Source organism: Cherax quadricarinatus, chromosome 72, assembly GCF_038502225.1.
Source record: "Cherax quadricarinatus isolate ZL_2023a chromosome 72, ASM3850222v1, whole genome shotgun sequence".
Classification (NCBI taxonomy): Eukaryota; Metazoa; Arthropoda; class Malacostraca; order Decapoda; family Parastacidae; genus Cherax; species Cherax quadricarinatus.
Genome location: NC_091363.1, coordinates 21,033,167 through 21,053,527, shown reverse-complemented (window position 1 = coordinate 21,053,527; position 20,361 = coordinate 21,033,167).

Sequence of the window (20,361 nt, the reverse complement as noted above, 5' to 3'; positions counted from 1 at the left end):
AAAAAAAAAAAAAAAAAAAAAAAGGGGGGGGGGGAGGGGTTTGGATTTTCTGGGGTTGCACCGGGCTCGTCTCAGAATTTGGGAATGTATGAGGAGTTCCATGATATGGTGTGAAATGGCAGCGTAGTTGTGGAGTGTGTTTTAAGTAAGTTTGTGGTGGTTTGTAAGGGAAAAGTTCTTAAGATTTTTATGGACATGGAAATGAGCAATATTTGTGTGCATGTGAAAAGTATACGGTCATACTCAGAATGGTATACTGATGTATGTTATGGATAAGTTAAATTTGGAATATGTTGTAATGTATTATCAGGATTGGTGGTTGTATTAAAGCAAAGGACATGCGGGCGTGATAAATATGTCTGTGTACCAAATGTACTGCTCATAATGAGATAATACAATGTGTGTGATTTTTATCATCAAGTGTATATAGCAGTATGTAAGAGAGAATTTCATGTACTCAGTATGGGTTGTATATTGGTATTCGGTGAAGTTCAATTAATATTATTGACGAGTGATGGGTATATAAGGACGTGTTGATGTACAATGTGTTAAGTAGGGTTAGGATGGTGAGGCAAGAAATGCTGCGGTCTGTAGAATAAGAATATAGTCTCGTTTCAGTTAATGTTTAATAGTAATGACTATGTATATTTCATTATATGGTAGAAGAAGTTTGTTACTCAACACTGGAAATTATATTTGAAAAATATTACTAAATATACGTGATTGTGTAAGTTCGCTTGTGGGATGAATGTAATGTATGGACGTGAGGTGGGACGAATGTAGTGTATGGAAGTGAGGTGGGACGAATCATTTGTTATATTGTACTGTGTTTAGTTTTTCTGTGGTGATTAGCCCTGTCGGTCTTCTTCCTCAGACCGAACCTAATTACCCCCCATTCTCCCCTCCCCTATCCCATCCTCCCCATCCTCCCCTTTTTCCATTCCTCCTCCTCCTCCTCACCCCTCCCTTTTGCCCTTCCTCTTTTTAGCCTTCGTGATTTCTCCCACAGGCGCGCTAGTTCCTAGGTAGGGGAAAGGACACGGGGGTCCATCCCATTCCGTTGAGGTTTCTTGGCGGTGGCGTAGTTTGCCGTGGAATCTGGATTGCCTAGGGATGTCCCGATCCCTCTCCGGTATCCCGGAGTAGCTTTGGGTGTCTTTTGGGCGACGGGTGTAGCTCTGGAAGCCACCTTTCGGATTCCGGGGGTGGTGGCTGAAGGAGGTATGCTTTGTGGCGGATATCCGGCCGCCCTCTCTTTTGTCCACCGAGGTAGCTCGGCAGATGTGAGGTTGCTATCCCAGATTGCTGGTTTACTGGCATGAAGGGTAGGGTATGGCACGGGTTCCATGCTGCATCTGCGCTACTAGCGGTGTCGAGTCCTCTTGGGCGCGGAGGGAGATTTCTGGCCCTTTCATTCCTCCTAGGAACTATCCCTCCCCGGTCCCCCCTTTTTTTTTCTTTTTTTTATTTTTATTTTCTTTTCTTCTTTCTTTTTTTTTTCTTAAAAACAAAAAGAAAGAAGTAACCTAACCATGGCAGCCCTAGTCCATGAACCTGGTACCCCCGGGCCCCTTCTTGATACAGCACCCCGTTCTGACCCCGCCTCGTCTTTGGACCACTCTTCAGACATTCCTCATGCCTCTGTACCTATTGCCAGTGCTGTTTCCTCACCCGCTTCAGGTACTGAGGCCTCGACTGACTCCTTCGATTTATCAGACCTTCGCTCTCCTCTGACTATGCTTCCGGCCTCTCCCTCTACGGTGCGGCAATTTTCAAATCGCCGACCAGTTCCACGTCGGACCAACTCTGGTCCCACGCCTAAACGTCAACGACAATTACCTGCTGATGATACTTCTCCACCTTCACCTTCTCGTTCTTCTCAGAAACGATCGACACGTCCTTCACTACCTTTCCACGCTCAGTTTCAGACTGAACAGTGGACTAAATTCTTCACTTTACGACCAACTTCCTCTACTGCCTATCTTTCTGACCATAGTATTGGCAAGGCACTCCTACGCCATGTTGGTAAAGATATTTCTTTTCATGCTCTTAAGAGCGGTACGCGCATCATTACCGTACAGAATGCTACCCAGGCTCGTGAGCTCTCTCGTCTTTCACATATAGATACTGTTCCTGTCACCCTTGAAAAACATCATTCCCTCAATTCTTGTAGTGGTACCGTTATTCTGCCCCATACCATAGTTCAACAAAATTTCCAGACATGTGGCACCGACATTCTAGAACAGCTGGAACTCCAAGATCTCCCAATCCTCAAGGTAGACACTTACGTTCTTCCTGCCCGTGGGCGGAGACGATACCCTAGCAATGTGGCTCGTTTAACTTTTGACAGCCGAGAACTCCCATCCTCCGTTTATATAGCAGGACATCGGTTACAAGTTCGAAAGGTGATCCCTACACCACAACAGTGTAGAAATTGCTGGCGATTTGGCCATCCAGCGAAATATTGCAGATCTATCGCCGAATGCCCAGTCTGTGGTGCCGATGACCATTCTAATACGTCTTGCAATCGATCTCCCTCTTGCCTTAACTGTCATGAGGCTCACCCTTCGTACTCTCGCCGTTGTCAGGTCTATTTAAACGAGCGGGAAATCCGTTACCTCAAAGAGACAGAAGGTCTCCCTTATGCCATGGCAGTTTCTCATCTCCGCCTCCAAGGGAGACTCCCACGTGTTTCTTATTCCCGTGTTTCAAAACGTCCCCCCACTTCTGGTATCCCATCTTCTACACCCACCTCTGTGGTTACCTCTCCCATAATCACTCCTGTATCTAATCCTTTTGCTGTCCTCGGCTCAGACGTCCCTACTTCAATGCCTCAGTCTAATCTCGCTTCTTCGAGTTCTCTCTTACAAGCCTCAGTATCGACGAGACCTCGTACGACACCTCTTCCCAATCGTCCCTCTACTTCTCAAAAGTCAAAAAAAGGTCCGGTAACACCTCCTACCCATCTTCCACCTCCTCATTTTACCCTCCCTGTCTCTGTCCCTAGTTCTTCCCCTCTCACTGGCTCAGTTACAAGTGCAGAGGTTCACCCTCCTCCTCGTAATGTACCTTCCTCCCCTGTTCCCTCCCAAGTTTCTTCCTCTTCTGCCACCTCCCAGGTTCCTGTCTCTTCTGTCCCCTGCCACGCTTCTCCAGTTCCCTCCACCCTTTCGCCCCCCCCCCTACCTTGGTACAGTTCAATACAGTTCCAATCTTTACTCATCCTCCCCCTACCATTCCCAATATTGTCTCCCATACGACATCTCTGAATTCCGAAACACTTGAAGCAATCTCTGAATATATTGCAGAGACCAAACCATCAATTGACACTGATCCACCTTCCGCTCTTTCTCTCTCCTCTGCTCCATCTGCGCAACTCCTTTCTTCACAGCGCACCGTTCCTTCGCTGCTTGAACATTTTCCACTGCCTCCGCATGTGGACTTTTCTAACCCTTCTAGTCCGTAGGAACCCTTACCTGCGGATTTCAAGTATCTTTATCATTGCCAATCATGGCCTTTTTACAGTGGAATATACGCGGCCTCAGGGGTAATCGGGGTGAGCTTCAGATGTTACTCTCCCAGTTTGCCCCTGTTGGTGTTTGCTTACAGGAACCAAAATTACACTCTGCTGTTATTTCTCACATCTCAGGCTATAATTTATTGTATTCTTCAGATCCTTTTCCTGATGGGACCTTTAATGAAAGTGCCCTTCTTCTCCGCACTGATATTCCGTACCATCAGCTATTTATTCATACTTCGCTGCATTACACAGCAGCCCGTATCCACTTACATAGGTGGTATACGCTCTGTTCTTTATATCTCTCTCCTTCTCGGGCATTATCTATTCCGGATTTTGCCTTCCTTGTTTCGTCATTACCGTCACCGATTCTGTTACTTGGTGATTTTAATGCCCACCATTTCGTCTGGGGAGGGTCTCACTGTGATTCCCGTGGAATTCAGTTAGAGGCTTTTCTTGCCACCCACCCCCTCCATGTTTTAAATACAGGTACTCACACCCATTTTGATCCTCGGACTCATACTCTCTCTTGCATCGATCTCTCAGTTTGCTCTTCCTCCGCCGCATTAGACTTTACTTGGTCTGTTCTCCCGGACTTACATGACAGTGATCATTTCCTAATCATTCTTACTTCCCCTTCATATTCGCCACCTCTTCGCACCCCACGCTGGCAATTTAATCGGGCAAATTGGAACCTTTACTCACACCTGACTGTTTTTAAAGAGGTTCCTTCTTCGTCCTCCATCGATGAGCTTTTACACCTCTTCTCGTCCTCTGTTTTCACCGCAGCTTCTCATTCTATACCCCAAACTTCGGGCAGGCATTCTCAGAAATGCGTGCCTTGGTGGTCTCCTGCTTGTGCTCGTGCAGTACGTTTGAAACGCGCTGCATGGGGCAGGTACCGGTACAATAGAACCACAGAGCGACTCCTTGATTTTAAACAGAAGCGTGCGATCGCTCGCCGTGTCATCCGTGACGCTAAACGCACTTGCTGGCGAGATTATGTCTCCACCATCACCTCTGCTTCCTCTATGAGTGCAGTCTGGAAAAAAGTACGAAAACTGAGTGGTAAATATTCTCCTGACCCGGCTCCTGTTCTGCGGGTTGCCGGTGTTGATATAGCAAACCCACTAGATGTTGCCAATGAAATTGGCAATCATCTGGTCCGTATTTCTCAGGGACTCCATCTATGCCCCTCATTTCTTTCCTCAAAGTCTGCCAGAGAGTTAGCACCCTTGGACTTTTCTTCTCTCAGAGAAGAACAGTATAATGTGCCTTTTACACTTCAAGAACTGGAGGCAACACTCTCAGCTTGTCGATCATCGGCAGCTGGGCCCGACGACATTCATATTCGTATGCTACAACATTTACATCAGTCAGCCCTTGCAGTCCTATTACGCCTTTACAATCTTATTTGGTCACAAGGAGTTCTTCCACAGCTGTGGAAATCCGCCATTGTTCTCCCTTTCCGCAAACCAGGCACTACGGGACATGAAACCTCCCACTATCGTCCCATTGCTCTTACCAGTGCAGTTTGCAAAGTAATGGAACGTCTAGTAAATAGACGTTTAGTGTGGTATTTAGAGACACACAACAGTCTCTCCACTCGTCAATATGGCTTTCGTAAGGGACGTTCTACCATAGACCCCTTACTGCGCTTGGATACGTATGTTCGTAATGCCTTTGCGAATAACCACTCAGTTATTGCCATATTTTTTGACCTTGAGAAGGCATATGACACAACTTGGAGGTATAATATTTTAGCCCAAGCCCACTCCTTAGGCCTTCGAGGCAATCTACCATCCTTCCTTAAGAACTTTTTAACTGACAGGCATTTCCGTGTTCGGGTTAATAATGTGCTCTCCCCGGACTTTGTCCAAGCTGAAGGTGTCCCCCAGGGATGTGTTCTGAGCACAACACTTTTTCTCCTTGCTATTAATGATTTGGCCTCTAGTCTTCCATCAAATATTTGGTCATCACTCTATGTTGATGACTTCGCTATTGCCTGTGCAGGCGCTGACTGTCACCTCCTTACAGTTTCTCTCCAGCATGCAGTCGACCGTGTTTCCAATTGGGCCACCACACATGGGTTTAAATTTTCCAGCACTAAAACCCACCAAATCACTTTCACTAGATGCTCTGTCATCTCTGATCATCCTTTGTACCTCTATGGCTCACGTATCCCTGAACGTGATACAGTCAAGTTTCTGGGCCTCCTCTTTGATCGTAGGTTATCCTGGAAACCTCACATTACCTCTCTGAAGGCAACTTGTCACAGCCGGCTGAACCTTCTTAAAACCCTTGCTCATCTTTCGTGGGGAGCTGATCGTCGAACCCTCCTTCACCTACATTCCACCCTTATTTTATCGAAACTTGATTATGGTGACCAGATCTATTCAGCGGCATCTCCTGCTACTCTCTCTAGCCTTAACCCCATTCATCACCAAGGATTACGTTTATGCCTTGGTGCTTTTCGCTCTTCCCCTGTCGAAAGCCTCTATGCAGAAGCGAACGTTCCATCCTTATCCGATCGCCGTGATGCCCATTGCCTGCGCTACTATGTACGCTCTCATGATCTCCGCAATCCTTCCATTTATAGAATGGTCACTGATATTAGTAGACATTCTTTATTTGTTCGCCGCCCCTGCTTACTCCGTCCCTTCTCTCTTCGCCTTCATTCGCTCTTGTCTTCTTTTCAACTACCACCTTTCTATGTACATGTAGCATCTCACTTTTCCCTACCCCCCTGGGAAGTTCCAGCTGTTCGAGTCTGTTCTTTCTCCCTCCCTTGCTCGAAAGCCCAACTGTCTACGGTCGCTTCCCGCTCTCTTTTTCTTGACCACTTTCACTCTCATTCTCATGCCATTGCTGTGTACACAGATGGCTCTAAGTCTTCTGACGGCGTAGGATTCGCAGCAGTGTTTCCGGACAGCGTCGTACAAGGGCATTTACTATCTTCAGCTAGTATTTTTACTGCTGAATTATATGCCATCCTTACAGCACTTATCCGTATTGCATCTATGCCTGTGTCATCATTTGTGGTTGTCTCAGACTCCCTTAGTGCTTTACAGGCTATACAAAAATTTGATACACCTCACCCCTTAGTCCTCCGTATCCAACTTTGGCTACGCCGCATCTTTACTAAGCATAAAGATATTGTTTTTTGTTGGGTCCCTGGTCATGTTGACGTACAGGGCAATGAACAGGCAGACACTGCTGCGCGGTCAGCAGTACATGACCTACCAGTTTCTTTTAGAGGTATTCCATGTACGGACTATTTTGCTGTAATATCTTCCCACCTTCACACCTGTTGGCAACAACGTTGGTCTACTATGCTCGGCAACAAACTTCAGTCTATTAAACCGAGTATAGGTTACTGGCCGTCTTCTTATCACCAGTGTCGAGGTTGGGAGACTACTCTCTCCCGTCTTCGCATTGGCCATACTCGTCTTACTCATGGATATCTCATGGAGAGGCGTCTTGCTCCTCTCTGTGAGAATTGCCAAGCTCCATTATCAGTCAGCCACATTCTGTTGGACTGCCCACTTTATCAACGAGCACGCAGAATTTACCTCTGTCGTCGTCTTCGCCCCGCTGCTCTCTCTTTACCTTCCCTTCTCGCTGATGGACCCACCTTTCATCCGGACTCTCTTATTGACTTTTTGACAACGACTGACTTACTTCACAAATTCTGATACTTTCAGCCCTTTCTACTTGTATCTCTTGCTTCCCTCTACCCCCGTACTATCCCCTGCCCCGCTGTTTTCTGTAACCTGCTGATCATCCCCCCTCCCTCCTGCCATCCAATTCCCTTGCTTCCTTCCCTACCCTTCAGCGCTGTATAGCCCTTGTGGCTTAGCGCTTCTTTTTGATTATAATAATAATAATAATATATTGCATATTGTGTTTATGGCTGCAATTTTGGATGTAATAAACCCACCTGTATATGAAGCTGTGGGCTGTCTTTAGTTTAGTTCTTATGTATAAGTTTAGTGCTACGGTAGGGAATGTGGAGTTTTCTTTTGTTATATATAATGGATACGTTTCATTGCTTACATTGTCTACATGTATAACTATGTATTGCGTTTTTCAATAAAATATAAAAAAAATCATAGAATTGATAAGGGAAAAAGGCGAGTGGTGCATTGAGGTATATTTTTTATTATCACACCGGCCGATTCCCACCAAGGCAGGGTGGCCCGAAAAAGAAAAACTTTCACCATCATTCACTCCATCACTGTCTTGCCAGAAGGGTGCTTTACACTACAGTTTTTAAACTGCAACATTAACACCCCTCCTTCAGAGTGCAGGCACTGTACTTCCCATCTCCAGGACTCAAGTCCGGCCTGCCGGTTTCCCTGAATCCCTTCATAAATGTTACTTTGCTCACACTCCAACAGCACGTAACCATTTGTCTCCATTCACTCCTATCAAACACGCTCACGCATGCCTGCTGGAAGTCCAAGCCCCTCGCACACAAAACCTCCTTTACCCCCTCCCTCCAACCCTTCCTAGGCCGACCCCTACCCCGCCTTCCTTCCACTACAGACTGATACACTCTTGAAGTCATTCTGTTTCGCTCCATTCTCTCTACATGTCCGAACCACCTCAACAACCCTTCCTCAGCCCTCTGGACAACAGTTTTGGTAATCCCGCACCTCCTCCTAACTTCCAAACTACGAATTCTCTGCATTATATTCACACCACACATTGCCCTCAGACATGACATCTCCACTGCCTCCAGCCTTCTCCTCGCTGCAACATTCATCACCCACGCTTCACACCCATATAAGAGCGTTGGTAAAACTATACTCTCATACATTCCCCTCTTTGCCTCCAAGGACAAAGTTCTTTGTCTCCACAGACTCCTAAGTGCACCACTCACTCTTTTTCCCTCATCAATTCTATGATTCACCTCATCTTTCATAGACCCATCCGCTGACACGTCCACTCCCAAATATCAGAATACGTTCACCTCCTCCATACTCTCTCCCTCCAATCTGATATTCAATCTTTCATCACCTAATCTTTTTGTTATCCTCATAACCTTACTCTTTCCTGTATTCACCTTTAATTTTCTTCTTTTGCACACCCTACCAAATTCATCCACCAATCTCTGCAACTTCTCTTCAGAATCTCCCAAGAGCACAGTGTCATCAGCAAAGAGCAGCTGTGACAACTCCCACTTTGTGTGTGATTCTTTATCTTTTAACTCCACGCCTCTTGCCAAGACCCTCGCATTTACTTCTCTTACAACCCCATCTATAAATATATTAAACAACCACGGTGACATCACACATCCTTGTCTAAGGCCTACTTTTACTGGGAAAAAATTTCCCTCTTTCCTACATACTCTAACTTGAGCCTCACTATCCTCGTAAAAACTCTTCACTGCTTTCAGTAACCTACCTCCTACACCATACACTTGCAACATCTGCCACATTGCCCCCCTATCCACCCTGTCATACGCCTTTTCCAAATCCATAAATGCCACAAAGACCTCTTTAGCCTTATCTAAATACTGTTCACTTATATGTTTCACTGTAAACACCTGGTCCACACACCCCCTACCTTTCCTAAAGCCTCCTTGTTCATCTGCTATCCTATTCTCCGTCTTACTCTTAATTCTTTCAATTATAACTCTACCATACACTTTACCAGGTACACTCAACAGACTTATCCCCCTATAATTTTTGCACTCTCTTTTATCCCCTTTGCCTTTATACAAAGGAACTATGCATGCTCTCTGCCAATCCCTAGGTACCTTACCCTCTTCCATACATTTATTAAATAATTGCACCAACCACTCCAAAACTATATCCCCACCTGCTTTTAACATTTCTATCTTTATCCCATCAATCCCGGCTGCCTTACCCCCTTTCATTTTACCTACTGCCTCACGAACTTCCCCCACACTCACAACTGGCTCTTCCTCACTCCTACAAGATGTTATTCCTCCTTGCCCTATACACGAAATCACAGCTTCCCTATCTTCATCAACATTTAACAATTCCTCAAAATATTCCTTCCATCTTCCCAATACCTCTAACTCTCCATTTAATAACTCTCCTCTCCTATTTTTAACTGACAAATCCATTTGTTCTCTAGGCTTTCTTAACTTGTTAATCTCACTCCAAAACTTTTTCTTATTTTCAACAAAATTTGTTGATAACATCTCACCCACTCTCTCATTTGCTCTCTTTTTACATTGCTTCACCACTCTCTTAACTTCTCTCTTTTTCTCCATATACTCTTCCCTCCTTGCATCACTTCTACTTTGTAAAAACTTCTCATATGCTAACTTTTTCTCCCTTACTACTCTCTTTACATCATCATTCCACCAATCGCTCCTCTTCCCTCCTGCACCCACTTTCCTGTAACCACAAACTTCTGCTGAACACTCTAACACTACATTTTTAAACCTACCCCATACCTCTTCGACCCCATTGCCTATGCTCTCATTAGCCCATCTATCCTCCAATAGCTGTTTATATCTTACCCTAACTGCCTCCTCTTTTAGTTTATAAACCTTCACCTCTCTCTTCCCTGATGCTTCTATTCTCCTTGTATCCCATCTACCTTTTACTCTCAGTGTAGCTACAACTAGAAAGTGATCTGATATATCTGTGGCCCCTCTATAAACATGTACATCCTGAAGTCTACTCAACAGTCTTTTATCTACCAATACATAATCCAACAAACTACTGTCATTTCGCCCTACATCATATCGTGTATACTTATTTATCCTCTTTTTCTTAAAATATGTATTACCTATAACTAAACCCCTTTCTATACAAAGTTCAATCAATGGGCTCCCATTATCATTTACACCTGGCACCCCAAACTTACCTACCACACCCTCTCTAAAAGTTTCTCCTACTTTAGCATTCAAGTCCCCTACCACAATTACTCTCTCACTTGGTTCAAAGGCTCCTATACATTCACTTAACATCTCCCAAAATCTCTCTCTCTCCTCTGCATTCCTCTCTTCTCCAGGTGCATACACGCTTATTATGACCCACTTCTCGCATCCAACCTTTACTTTAATCCACATAATTCTTGAATTTACACATTCATATTCTCTTTTCTCCTTCCATAACTGATCATTTAACATTACTGCTACCCCTTCCTTTGCTCTAACTCTCTCAGATACTCCAGATTTAATCCCATTTATTTCCCCCCACTGAAACTCTCCTACCCCCTTCAGCTTTGTTTCGCTTAGGGCCAGGACATCCAACTTCTTTTCATTCATAACATCAGCAATCATCTGTTTCTTGTCATCCGCACTACATCCACGCACATTTAAGCAACCCAGTTTTATAAAGTTTTTCTTCTTCTCTTTTTTAGTAATTGTATACAGGAGAAGGGGTTACTAGCCCATTGCTCCCGGCATTTTAGTCGCCTCATACGACACGCATGGCTTACGGAGGAAAGATTCTTTTCCACTTCCCCATGGACAATAGAAGAAATAAAAAAGAACAAGAGCTATTTAGAAAAAGGAGAAAAACCTAGATGTATGTATATATATATATGCATGTGCGTGTCTGTGAAGTGTGACCAAAGTGTAAGTAGGAGTAGCAAGATATCCCTGTTATCTTAGCGTGTTTATGAGACAGAAAAAGAAACCAGCAATCCTACCATCATGCAAAACAGTTACAGGTTTTTGTTTCACAGTCATCTGGCAGGACGGTAGTACTTCCCTGGGTATATGTGGAGACAAAATAAAAACGTTAACTATGGAGGCAAAGAAAGGAATGTATGAAAGTATTGTAATATCAGCACTCTTATATGGGTGTGAAGCTTGAGTTGTAAATGCTACAGCGAGGAGACGGTTGGAGGCAGTGGAGATGTCCTGTCTAAGGGCAATGAGTGGTGTAAATATTATGCAGAAAATTCGGAGTGTGGAAATTAGGAGAAGGTGTGGAGTTAATAAAAGTATTAGTCAGAGGGCAGAAGAGGGGTTGTTGAGGTGGTTTGGTCATTTAGAAAGAGTGGATCAAAGTAGAATGACTTAGAGAGCGTATAAATCTGTAGGGGAAGGCAGGCGGGGTAGGAGTCGTCCTCGAAAAGGTTGGAGGGAGGGGGTAAAGGAGGTTTTGTGGGCGAGGGGCTTGGACTTCCAGCAAGCGTGCGTGAGCGTGTTAGGAGTGAATGGAGACGAATGGTATTTGAGACCTGACGAGCTGTTGGAGTGTGAGCAGGGTAATATTTATTGAAGGGATTCAGGGAAACCGGTTATTTTTATATAGCTGGACTTGAGTCCTGGAAATGGGAAGTACAATGCCTGCACTTTAAAGGAGGGGTTTGGGATATTGGCAGTTTGGAGGGATATGTTGTGTATCTTTATATGTGTATGCTTCTAAACTGTTGTATTCTGAGCACCTCTGTAAAAACAGTGATAATGTGTGAGTGTGGTGAAAGTGTTGAATGATGAAAGTATTTTTTTTTTTGTTTTTTGTTTTTTTTTTATATTTTATTTAAAACGTTATAGTGCAACATAAAAAATAAACATAGAGAAAACCACCATCCCTTAACAAACAGGTATCCAAAATAGAATTCATAAGCCCAGTACAACATATAAATTGCGCAACATTCCGACAGTCGCTATATACACTTGGAGTCACCTAGGATGTTCATCATGCATAAGTAAACATCAGATAAGAGTTTTGTGGCCACATATGTCATCCTACCACAAAAATACACTAAAATACATACTATAATAAATCATATACCCCTATCTCCTTCACCACAATAGATATTATATAATCACATAGCTAGACCTATAGCCCAACATATACCAACATATTTTATAATACTTAAAACATTATGACAAAATAATATTTCAAAATATTAATACACAAATAATCTAACATGCATCCTTAATCCTGGACTAAAATTTACTTTATATTTTTTTTTTTTTTTTTTTTATTTTTATTAGAAACCTTACAAAAGTACAAAGGATGTATAATAAAGTACAGAAATACAAAACATTCTTTTGTTCTACTAGTACCAGGTTATTCCTTGCGGGAACAAGTATTATAACATCTTGTTATAGCAAAACAATACACGCTAAGACAAACCTCACTAAAGTTTATCAGTCATTAATAGTTGTCACCTAGCCATTGTACCCAAAGAAAACACACCAAAAAGAAACTTTACATAGTTTAACAATATAAAATGAATACCTGACATGTCCTATTACAACAAAAACATCATACAAATGTACAACATCACAAGATTAACCAAAACTACCATAACCACTACAAAAACAAAACAAAACCCTAACATACCCGCTATGACAGGGTACAGATTATTGGTTAAGTTATGGTACATTAGATCCTAACCAATAGGAACCCGGAAGGAACATATGATTCCTTACACAATAACCATAGAGAAACAGGATTTTACTATTATTAATATGTTAACCCTCTAATACAATAATGTTGATACAGAAAACAGAACAACATGCATGTAAAATACAATAATAAAAGAATCCAAAACAAGTATTTATAACAAACCTCGGCACATTAAAGGGTTTATAACCAAACCCTATACATAATTATAACTCCCACATATGTATATAAACCGAAAATCTTGTCCACAAGACTTTGTTGGTTTAACCCCATAAAAACATGATATAAACCCGAAACCTATACATACACTTAAATTTTTTCACATAGAACCTTCATCTGACAATAAAAGTTAAACGTAAGACTAGAGTAGTAATAAGGATAAGGCTGCTGTAATGTGCCAGTCCCAAAAGAACTGACACGTATCTCAGAAAAATTTTGTGTTGATACCAACGTGCCAATCAAATTACTTAAAAACGAGATCCTAAGGGCTCGGTATCCTGGCTTTCAAGGAAATTTTAAACCCAGTGAACATAACCATCAGGCTTAGAAATATAACCCTGGAAACCACACTTATATCTCACTATGACAAACAATCTCGTGAAACATGGCGTACCATCCATACCTAATTCTCACTACCTTCCTCTTACACACTACATCAGTTCCACATAAACCAAAAACAACCCCCCCCCCTTTACATCCCCCCATAAGGAGACCACTCCTTTGTCCATCCTCAGGGACCCCGCCTAAGGGAACCCACAGTGAGGTTCCTATAACCTTCCGGGAAACTTTTTTCCCAGGACGCCCCATAAACCAACTTATTCCTACACTTCGTCCTATAGAATCTGGCCGCCAACGCTTTTATCCTCATATCACCCCTTAATCCCCTCATTCCCCATGAAATGTCCAGATAATCCACTATGATATACATTATAGCCCTTCCAACATCCCTAGGCACTCCCCTTACATCCAGTAGTAAAGCCCTTAAAAGCGGCAAACGACCCCCCCCAACAGTCTGATAACCCCACCCATCCATGATCTCACCCCCTCCAAGGAGGTACAAAAGAAGACCACATGAAACGCCGTTTCAACATCACCACAAAACTGACAAAAAGCCTCTTCCACAAACCCCATACTACGTAACACCTCCTTGGAAGCCAGAATCCCCATGATAAACCTATATACTAATTCTCTTACTCTAGCCGGTATCCGAAGCTTACTAAAATCTTTCCAAATAACCCCCCAATCATACGTTGGATACACGGCTACCCCTTGCATAATTCCTTGACCTTTCACTACCCTCACCAACCGTTTCACTTTGATTTTATCCACCTGTTGCACTGTCAATAAAAATCTCAACATATCTTCACAAACCCTCAATTCCTTCCCACTCCACCATTTACGTGCCTCCTCCATAACTCTTCCTACTTTAGCGCCCCTCACACCCCCTTCCCTCATATACCTCCACTTGATATATACAGCCATTACTCTCAGTCCTAAAGGCAACAAACCTAAACCCCCTCTCCGAACATCCGTCATAACTACCTCCTTACTTAACCATGCCCTCCCAAATCCCCACACAAACTTGAGCACCCTCCTCTGCATTTCCACAATATCTCGTTCCTCTAAGGGAAAAACCTCTGCCACCCCCCATACCTTGCTATAGACAAGTGAATTTACCACCACTACCCTCTGATGTAAAGCTAAGTCCCTCGCACTTAAACCTCCTAGTCTACTTAAAACCTTACCCGTGACAGACTCCGAATTTACCCTTCTGCATGCCTACACTTCCGCCAAATACCATATCCCACATACCTTGATTCTGTCAACCACTGTCCATCCTAACCCCATCCCCAAGCCCCCCCCCTATCCAATTACCGACCTCTAGTAACCTTGATTTCACCATATTAACTCTCATTCCGGTATTCATACCAAACATCTGAATCACTCTACCCACCCTCCTTAACTCCTCCTTACCCCTTAGCAAAACAGTAGTATCATCCACATACCCAACGATGCCCCCTTTGCACCCCCCTTCCATCTCCTGATTGTTCATTACCCTCTCAACAGACTCATAAAAAGGATTCTGCACACACGCAAAGAGCAGCTGTGACATCGGACAGCCCTGCTTCAAACCTCTCTCCATTGGTACACTTTCACCTAACCTCCCATTGACCTGTACCCTCACCTCTGCCCCATCATACAGGGTGTTCACCCACCTCACTACCCCCTCCCGAAACCCCAACCTCTCTAAGCAAACCCCTAAGAAATCTCTGTCCACGCAATCATAAGCATTCACCCAATCTAAACCTAGTATTCCCCCTCCCGTACATCTCTCTAGAAAATCCCTAATCAAACCATGTCCATCCCTCATCCTTCTTCCCGGAATTCCCAACTGTCCCCTATGTAACACTAAACCCAACACTTTCCTCATTCTGTTGCCCAAAACCTTAGCAAAAATCTTGTAATCCGAGCACATTAACGTAATCGCACGGTAATCATTCAAAACTCGGCATTCCTTCTTTTTGGGCACTAAAACCGTGACACCCGTTCTTTGTGATTTCCCCATCCTCCCACTACTTAACATACAACTCAAAACCCCCACCAGACAATGCCGTACACTCCCCCAATGATACCTATAAAAATCGTTTGGTATTCCGTCTATGCCTGGGGTTTTACCCTGGCACATCCCAAAAACTGCCTCCTCCACCTCCTCTACATTAATACTACCCTCGATTCTGTCACTGTCCTGCTCACTTAATACCCTATTAAACCCTTCATCCCCAAACCGTCCCTCACCCACTCCCCCGCCAACCCTCCTCCACTTCTCCCTAAACCAAAAATCTGCATACAAACTAATATTTTCTGTGGTGGATAGACCTTGACCCTCCTCAAAGCCACCCCCCCCCCTGTACCTGCCTCAATATACGCCAAGGTGGTCTTCGCCTGCCGTTCCTTAAACCTCCTTAATACAAAACCCGATGGCCTATCTCCCCTTAAGACATCCTCCAACCCTGCCCTAACTCGAATTGCCTCAAATTTTTCATTGTGAATTTCCGCCAACCTATTTCGCAAACGTTCCATGTCCTCACTCCGCCCCACCCGTTCCTCTGCATAACAGTCATTTAACTGACCCTCAAGATAATTTTGTAGGCCATAGCTCCACCTAGCCATCTCCTTACCCCGTACTTTAAAAAATTTCGCAATTTCAACTTTAGCCCTCATTTCCCACCAATCCAGCAAATTCATTTCCACATTCCTAGTCTCCCAAAAGGACTTCCACCAATCTTCAAACCCCGTAGGGTCACCCTCGTCCCTAAGTAGCCTCACATTTAATTTCCAGTATCCTGCATAAACTCTCACTATGCCATCTACCCTCAAATCTGCTATAACAGCACGATGATCAGAAAAACCCACATCGATAGTCCTCACCCTCTCCACACCTATGCCCTGCCTAACATAAATCCTATCTAACCGTGCCTCATATCCCCTACGAAGAAAAGTGTGCTCCACTCCATATCCCCTACTTCCCACCACATCTACCACTCCAACATCTCGCAAAACATCCCGCAGAACCCCCAAAACACAACCCGCCCCCCTCGGAACCACATCACCCTTCCTAATGACACAATTCCAATCCCCACCAATCACCGTAAAAGCAGGTAAACCTCTCAAGTGATATACCAGAACCTCGCGTACAAAATCCACCTTCACTCTAGTGTTACTAGTTGCTGGCATGTACACACCTACAAAACTAACCCTCCTGGCCCCCCAAAACCCATCCACCCTGACAACCCTCCCACCCCCCCCTCCTCCCAACCCAGGATACGCAAAGGACTGGTCTCCTTTACCGCCACAGCCACACCTCCTTTCAACCTCAAAGCATCACATGTAAACAACCTATAACCTTTCAACAACAACTCACATCCTAACCTATGGTTATGTTCCTGCAAAAAACAGACATCAATACTAAATCTCCTCAAAACCCACTCTAACCATACCCTCTTGACCTCGGTTTTAAGACCGTTTACATTGAAAGTTACACACCTGAATTTTACAAGAATGGTGGCTTACCCCTGTGCCGCTGAGGCTTACTTGGTCCTCCTTTCATAGGTCTCGGTTCTTCTCTATCAATCCCTCGTTCCTGCCCTCCAACCCCTCCCTGTCCCTTCCCACCTAGCTTCCCATTGCCTCCCCCTCCTCCTCCCGGACTTGCCTTTGCTACCACAGCTGCCCACATCTTCTTCCCAGGCCTCTGCGCTGGTGTGAGGACTTCGTCCATGTCTGATGCCCCCGCTGATCTCTTGCGGGAGCTACCCTCTACACACATTTCTTCTGCAACCACATCTTCTTGATGGACCTCCACCACCACATTGCTCTCCTTTCGAACCTCACTCAAGTCTTCCTTACCCTGCTTCTGTTCATCCATCACCTTGTCATCACCTGACCTCACATCACTTTCCACACCATGCTCCGACTCTTCCAAAAAATCCTTCAGCACAGCCTCCAAAATCCCGTCCTGAGCTGACTCTGCAGTATCTAACGGTCTGTCTGACAGCGATATTCCCTCCCCCCCCCCCGTTTCCACTGGTAGTGTAACACACGTCTCCAAAACCACCTCTGCCCTGTCGACCTCCTCACTCCATAGGCCTGTACCCCGGCTTTCCACTTCACCCGTCATAACGTCCGCGGCTTCTAATGGCGTATCCACAGAAGCTGTCTCCTGACGCCTAGGGCCCTGTCTCCTGGGGCATTGTGCCACCATGTGCTCATAAGAGTCACATAAACGGCACGTCTTCCTCTGCCCTGCATAGTGTACAAAAACCTGTGTTCTATGGTTATGCAATGTAACATATGATGGTATCGGCCTCCTCAGGGTCATTTTCAGTGTGAAGGATCCTTCCGGCATCCCCTCATAAGGGCCGTCCCTCCACATTCCCATGCTCGTCGAGTGTACAGTCCCATAACCACTGAACACATCTTGTAGGCTGTAGGCTGTTGCTCAAAAGGTACATTCCTTACCTTCACCCAAGTAAAATACTTAGACACATCATGCAAGCATACTTCCACTGCCGTATTGATACTCATCCGCCTTTCTTGAAATTCGTCGACGATGGTAGAATAGAAGTCAGCCCTCATGAACTTCACGAAGACCCTTGACATACCATTCAGTGCCACACCATACAGCTCTTCATTGGGGATGCCATAACAGTCCCTGATAATGTTTGGCAGGAGAACGTTCATCGTGGCGTTGCTTAAAGATCCTCTAACCAGCTCAATGCAGACAGTATTTATGCGCCGGTACAGTCGGTCCGCCATCTTGGTGCTAATGCTATGTTTTCCTCACCAGGTGGCGTGCAAGAGAACCTGTAGAAGCGTCCTCTCTCCCCGCAGGTCGAGAGACGAATGATTTTTTTTTTTATATTTTATTTAAAACATGACATTACAAAAATATAATATGTAAAACTCATTTAAGTCTATAAATTAACACAATCCTCCCTACAGCTAATATTACACACCACACTTACAACTCCGTGTGGGTACACCCCCCCCCTCCCTGCTCCCTCATCCTATCACTTAACCCAAACCTGTTGAAGCTACTCAACAGAATTACATGATATATATATCACAACAAACATTACATTGCTACAACATAAAAGGCATGTAGCACACATAAGTATTTCACTACAGGAAAGACACCTACCCTAAAAATTATCACCAACACAAACGTGTTTGAAGCCTCAACCCCCCCCCCCCCTTGCATGTCCCACCCAAACCTATTCACAACCAAACATACAAATTATACAGTAAAGAAAAAGAATACAACATCGTAACACATTGATACAGTACATGTATATACACCCATTTCACAAATATCCTCAAGTAATTACAAAGGGTCTGTCCTTGTGCATACAAGAGGCCTCATAACAGCAGGTCCCTCACAACTAACATTACCAGTGTTTTTATACATTGTGTATGCATAGGTATAAAATACATACCTAATACTTGACATAGAACATAAGAATGCTCCTCAAACCTCCACCATACAGACCCCACCCACTATCATACAACATATAGTCCAAGATTCATACACACAGCAGCAGCATATGCCACCTCAACCGCACCAGCGTACCTTAGGCGCACACAGGCGCAGGCAGCAACACCTCTAACCAGAACCTAACACTACTCACATTCCACAATTTGCAGACACATCTGAACAGCACATATCAAGCCACTTTCATCCTAACACTGGGCACATGCCCCTCTCTCAAGGAGCACGCTATCTGGTGCCCCCAGACACACACACCATTAACCGTCGCTGCCATCAAGCAGCAGACCTCATCACACCTTCCACGACTATTCCCGCCCCTGTCTAAACCCCCCCTCACACCTGGCTAAGGTTTCCTCCCTCGCTGCCCCACTTGTACTTTTGCATGCCCACTTGGGCCCTGGGGGCCACGTTTGCCATGCTCTCCACGCACGACACCCGTGCCACCTGGCACCACCAGCTGTCGCTGCTCACCTCCACTAGCACACCGCCCCCCCCATCTACCGATGCTTTCTTCCCTGTTCGTTGAGCCGGCGTCAGGACGTCGTCAGAGTCCGACAATGCTGCAGCCCTCTTCCTCGTCCCAGCATCCTCCTCCATGTTTGTGACCGGATCGTCCACACGATGTACCTCCACCACCACCTTCGTCTCTGCCTTCTGACGAGGGGTCACCACGTCCCCTCCAGCCCCACCAGCACCAACAACCTCCTTCTGCTGCTGCTCGACCGCCACAGACACGATCTCCGGACTGGCCGTCGTCACAGCCGGGGAGACCACATCCGTAGATGAGAACATGGTATGCAAAACAGACGCTATTGTCGCATCCAAGTCCTCCACTTCCACCGTCACCTGGTCTTCCCCGGAAGCCTGCTGTACCACCGGCGATGCAGGTGACTCGAGAGACGACAGCTCCAGATTCGACACCACCACTGGCTCCTCAATCTCCTCACTCCAAAGCCGACCGCGGCCACCATCTCCTTTTCGTCGACGTATGGGAGCCTCCTGCCCATCGTCATTCGTTGATCCACCGGCTGGCCTTCTGGCCTGCTCGCGCTGCCCACACTCTGCTGCCATATGATCATATTCACCGCAGAGGCGACACGTCCATCGTTGACCAGCATAAGACACCATGACCTGTGTGCGGAAGTCATCAAGGTACACATACGATAGTATGGCCTGGCGTAGAGACATCTTGAGGGTGAACGAACCGTCTGGGAGATCAACATACGCCCCAGCCACCCGCATGCCTTGTTTAGCCATGTGTATCACTCCGTATCTTCTGAAAACACTGCGGAGATCTGTTGCATCGGCCTCGAAGGGCACATTGCGCAGTTTCACCCACGTATATTGTCGAGACATATCCACCATACGCACATGCACGTCAGGGGACACATCTACGCAGAGATCTTGGAACTGCTCAACCAGCTGCTCGTACACTGGCTCGT